General features: G+C 43.3%; 1 non-coding gene across 1 annotated transcript; it reads right to left on the bottom strand.

The window, feature by feature from the left end:
- Nucleotides 1-1,483: 1,483 nt before the first annotated feature.
- Nucleotides 1,484-1,558, bottom strand: Trnap-cgg. The gene has a single exon. It is a non-coding gene; the product is annotated as a tRNA-Pro (tRNA).
- Nucleotides 1,559-6,010: the final 4,452 nt, after the last annotated feature.

Genomic DNA, 6,010 nt, shown 5'->3' with positions numbered 1-6,010 from the left:
AGGCCTATCTCGTTAAACAATTCCGACCGCGCCGGCGGGGTCCTTTTTTGGCGACTGAAATATCACCGGGAGCAGTCGCATACACGATTTCCTTTCAGGGTTAACCTAATTTGATGTGTACTTAATTACGAATTTCTGTCTCGTTGGAGAACCCGGTTATCGTTGACACGGGCTTTCCTTTCGGCGCGACGGCCCGCTTAACGAACGCCCACGTGCCGAGAGAATGCGCCTTTACGCGCGCGTAGAATGAGGCTCGGTATTAATTACAACATAACGGGCCTTGACGTTTTATTGATAGTACATGCTCGCGTTGGTCTAAAACGCGATCGATATTGCGTACCTATCATCGTTAAAACGCTTAAAATATCAGCGCGTGCTGTGAACGTCGCTCCAACATTAACGCGCGTCGTTATAATTTCGCGATTACTCGTTTCATTGCGACATCCCGTCGATCGAATAATTGTCGGAAATATATAAATTGCAATTAGGATGTGACGGAAACGATTGTACGAGGTCTGGGCCGCTAATTTATTGCATGAATTCCACTTTAATTATGTTCTATTTAATTGCGCTTAATTAACTCTATTGTAATTAATATTTTTATCTAAAATTATCGAACTTATTGCCCTGATTTTCTAATTTTACCGTTACATTTTTACCTTGGACGTTTTTAAAGCATTGTCTTCAAGGATGACATAATCGAATGTTCTTCTCACTTCGTATTTGCTCAACTCGTGAGTACCGTATAAACTGTTAGTTCCACTTCGCTATGGCGAGTTAACTAACGTGGATCTAACGAGGGCCTCGCTATTCGGAGCGGGATTCTCTTCACTGGCCGATCGATCTTTCAGCTTCCTGGTAACTTTCCTATTCATCTAAAACGGAGATCCCGGTGTCACATTGCTCGTAATCCGCGTCGCTAACGAACCGCACGATCCGACTACGGTGCACTCTGCGCATATGTAACGTTTCTAACGGTACATCGTAACTTGCGTACATACACGTTCGTTGGGGCTACTGAATCGATTGTTTCCGTATCGACTTACATTTCCTTTTACAGTCCCTTAGAGTCTCAGGCTTAGACTAACAACAATGTAGCATCGAGTACAGCACGGCACATGTTGCATATATATAAAATAAAAATCTCGTAAAATTCTGAATCTATAGGACAAATAAATTAGACAACGAACAAGAATGGCCAGCGCGAGTCAAGACAGGATGTAGATGGCCTATACTTGTAATTTATTAAATTGCGAATTTCCATACCGTTTTTCCACATTTGTTCTGCGCGCCGCTTTCTTTTCGGGCGTAACGCGGCTTTCTTACAGGTGGAGTTATTGTCGTCAGTAAATTCACATACTCAAATCGACAAACGATTTCGTAAATATATTAAAAACGCTACATTTTAGCACTTTTAGATGCTACGCTTAGTATTCAGTCCCGCCTTCCCCGTACTGCAACTTATTCTCGTTGCGAAAAATATTGCCTCAGCCAGGATTCGAACCTGGGACCTCCCTCAATCCGTGACGGGCGTCTTAACCAACTCGACCACTGAGGCTGTGGCATTAGAATAACAAATTAGATATCCGTAAATGTGAATAAATACATTAGAAATCCGTACGATATACTTTGTACATTGATTTAATACAATGTGAGACCTCCGTGAGCACAACTGTTTAATAACGAAGTAAAATTTAAAGGAAAGGCTCGCTTAGAAATCTTATTAAGTATATTTCTTCAAAATTCGCGAGAGACATTGTGAACGAAAGTACGAGTGCGTTTGTTTGCGTCGCAAAATAGAAATACGATTTAAATTAGACGGTACATTTTTATACGTGTAATTGCGTGTCGGGTGAATGTCTGGTGAGAAAAGTATAGGTCCGGGACTACGACGGGTAAACAGCTCATTAGCATTCCTTTTCGTGCTCGGCCGTGAAATCGAAATTACTTGGCCGGGAGTCAAAGAAAGTAGTAGCGGAGGCGGAATTGGCAACTCCGGCGTTATTTTCACTCCGTACTTTTACGCCGACGTCAGGCGATTTGCTATTCGGGTTTCGTTGGGTAAAACGCGAAAGAAATGCGTCGGCTCGCTCTCGTTCGTGCGGACTCTCGATGTTCTTGTTTCTCCAAAATCGTGACCGGCGCACGTTCGTTCTCGAATGGCGGATCATGGATGTAACTCGAAAAACTGCAACGCGTGACTTCGCCATCGCTTAACGCGCGGACATTCATAATTATTGTGAACTGTGAACTACAATGACGTTTCTTGTCGGCGAATAATTTTGAATGTAACATAATAACGAATTCTTTTATGCGCGAGTCGTGAAAATAATTTCACAAACTGCCCCGTCGTGTTTCGGTCTTCAATTCTTCTTTGACGATATCAGACAAGGCAGACTCTTAAAATAATGCGGAGTAACGAATTTAGATCAACGTATAATAACTTTTTAGAATTCGTACATTTCCGTTAGTACTTTTTTCACTTAGGGAATGTTGATAATTGACAAAAGAAATATATTTCATCCACGTTGCACGGTTTCCCTTTACCGCGCTCAAAGCGCAAGGACGTCGCGAATAAACTGGATTGAGCGGTCAACGATCATGTAACAAAGTGTCTCCTCGATATCGCGGGTGACACGACGCGGTTTCACTACGAATCGGACGAGCGAAATCATGCTACACCGGTCGGTGCGGTTGCATATTATACATGTCATTGCCCGGGGCAACCACGAGCTCTCTCGAGAGGCTCGGCCAGTCATTCTCGACAAGTGTGCATCACGACATTGGTCTACCTTACATCCACCTACGTGTTGTACGTCCACCGACGTATTCTACCTTCTTCACCTTAACCTGCGCCCGCCGCTTTCGGGATCTCCCGATGGGGAGATCGCGACGGCCTGCCAGTTAATCGAAATTTGTTCGTGGGAAGTATCGGTGCGAGGTTTACGCGAGATTCGATCGGTCCGCGATTTTTCCCGCATTTTATTCTTGCAAAACAAATTATTGCTGTGAGAGAACAAGAATCTCTCGTGTAATTTTTGAATAATTTTTTAGAATTATCTGTCAATTCTGCCTTGAATGGCCGAGAGTAGAATGTTATTTGTAACAAATTTCCTTGAGGCAGATATTTCTCAATTGTAGAACTTAATTACCTACTCTATTTCGGAAATATAACGAGTTTTTATATGAAAAACTAATTATTAGTAGAAGATAAAGTAAAAAAATATTATATCCTTATTGCTATTACACAGAACTTTTTCTCGCAGCTTATTTGTGCTAAATATAGATATCTGCCGCTCGTTTTACATTGATATTGAGAGCGGCTCTCGTGTCGGATAAATGAAACTTAAATCAGATATTATTAGCTACGTTACAGGCTGAATGGAGACAAGGTCGCTGATCTTTTATTCCGCGCGGCAGAAATCTTAGCTTCTTTCGCGTGTAAATCCAAAAAAAAAGAAGGAACGAAACTTAAGTCCGCTCCGTATAATTTACAATAATTCCATCGCGCCGCGCGCAACCTGACATTGATCTTCCCGACTCGACAAAATGTAACGCTTCGACGTAATATAAATCGGATCGGCCGCGGCGGACAGTCGCTTTTTCGATTAGCATATAAAATCGACGCACCGAGAGATTGATATTGAATCGTAGAAGGAGTATCGACGGTGATTACTCCGTCCGAGTCGAACCGGTTAAGTGGCATCGGTGAAAACATTTTATCTGTTCTTATAATAGCACAATTCACACCGACTTACAGTCCCGTCGCTACCTACTGCCCGCTCGGCGGAGAGTATTTTTTCCCATCCTTCGCCCTTTTTTTTCCCTTTCCCTCTTTTTTTTCCCAGAGCCCGCACAGCGCATAAGATATTCTCACCTCCGCGCGCCAGCAGCTCGTTAGCGATTTGCGGCAACAATGGCCGACAGGAGGCTGGATAATTATTCCGTACACATGCACATGCATCTCTCTCTCTCTCTCTCCTCCTCCTTACTCATCTCTCGCTCTCTCGTCCCTCGCTTCTTTTCCTCTCCGATCCTTGAGCGTTCCTCTCCAACACCGAGCGTGTAATCCTCCGTTCTGCGCCGGCGAAACAAGTTGTTCGATCCCACGTCTCCGACCTCCAACGCGCGTCTCTTGGATAATTCTTTCTCCAAGCGGCCCGGGTAATCGAGTAGGCTGTTTGTATGCACCCGTATGCACAGCTGCATTGTTGTTGCAAAACAACACGTGGCATGCCGGTAATCGACACGTAACACGCTCGTGCAAACACGTATACGCGCGCAAACATACACGCGCACGCGCGCGCGCACACACTCGAGAATAGAGTCGGATCGACGAGAGCGGAGGACGGGTTAATCTTGCATAACGTAATAGCGAGGCAACGAGAGGACCTTACTTAGCCGTTTCTTATGGTTTGATTATTGACCAGAAATAATGAACCGTACAAATGCGCGGTAATAATAATGTCAGACGAATTTACGTAGCAATTGTGCCGCTTTTTTTGCACGTCAGTGCATTAATCCGCTGATGGGATAATTTATCGTCGGACATTTTGCAGCGTGAGAAGTATCTCTTATTTATCTTTAAATAATAAATATAAAACTTATAAGATAACGCCGGGTGTAATTGTAACGTACATTTTACCCGGCGCCGGGAAATATTTATCTCATTGGCTGCCTGTGGAGTACCGTTTTTATTTGTTGCGCTTATTGCAAAGACGAATGTTTCTTCGTGGCGCAACATGCCACTCGTTGCTGCCCCGACCTTTCGCGACGCGTCTTTGCAGGCGCTATTAACGACTTAATATTTTTCCCCCGTGCTTGGTTTAACGTTAAACGGGTAAATCACTTTTCCGTTTACACGCCGTTGGAATTTATAACCGCCGCGTTTGGTTGAAACGCGCGGCCGCGCTTTTCCCGGACGGAGGGTTAATGACCACTTAATTGCAGAACTCGCAATGCGGTCGCCTGGTTAATTGTAGGTCGCACAGGAACCGGAGTGATAAGCGCTTGACCGTGAGAAGAAGTGAAATGCATGGAAAATACGAGCGCACGAAATATGGTTGCACATTGTAATCGCGATATCTTTTCTCTTTTCAATTTGCGAAATACTAAAGGAGCCGTGTAATTTTAATGATACCATTAATTAATAGTAACCGAAGCAAATGCTGTATTGCACCGCATAATAAATTCCATATTATATTACATTAAAAAAATTGCAATCTTTGTTGTTTTAAGATACATTTTGTTATTTTATCAAATATATATTGCGTGAATGTCCGAGACGCTTTTGCATTGAAAATCAATACAATATTTTCTTTCATTGCCGATAGAAAGTATGTTTTGCTAAAAACGATCGGTCGTATTTTTCAATCAGACTTGATTTGCTGTTTTGCGTTTATAAGTGGCCGATGAAAGTTTCCCGGGGGTATACTTGAAGTTTATTACGCGTCGAGTGTGCGAGTTATCGCTAAAGAGCGACTCTTTCGCCGAGACCGTAATTAAACGCTACCGAAATCGAGAATTAGACGTCGTTATGCTCAGCGAGCCGTCATTCAGCGGGATTCGATAATCAAGCGATAAGTTTCTTTCCGGCGTATAATTCCAGTCTTCGTTAATTGTGGCCGCCAACCGTTAATTAGGTACGCCTTAACTATTTACACCAGAGCGTGCGGTTAGGAGATACTGCCATTACATCGGCTTCTTATCCGCCTTAGTTTATCAATGTTGCATCTTAAGCCGTGCATTTCCATAATCGAAGCCATTTCGCGGCTTCGTCGTAATTGCACGACGACCTGTCGGCAATTTGCATCCGGGACTGCGCACGATTTTTTTTCTTTTATAAAGGTTGAAAAGAATCCAAAGCGCGCAGACATTATTCGTTTCAATCTCGTGCGTTCTTTGAAGAAAACCGTTGCGAATTAACGATGAAATTACATATGGAATTAAACATGACGCTTATCCGCCCTTTATGTGTACCGGCAGGTAAAATATCTTTCCTAGATTGTGC

Source organism: Vollenhovia emeryi, unplaced genomic scaffold (genome assembly GCF_000949405.1).
Source record: "Vollenhovia emeryi isolate VEMERY1.0 unplaced genomic scaffold, V.emery_V1.0 DF939123.1, whole genome shotgun sequence".
NCBI lineage: Eukaryota > Metazoa > Arthropoda > Insecta > Hymenoptera > Formicidae > Vollenhovia > Vollenhovia emeryi.
Note: the sequence above shows the minus strand (reverse complement) of the source record. Positions and strands in the feature narration are given on the sequence as shown.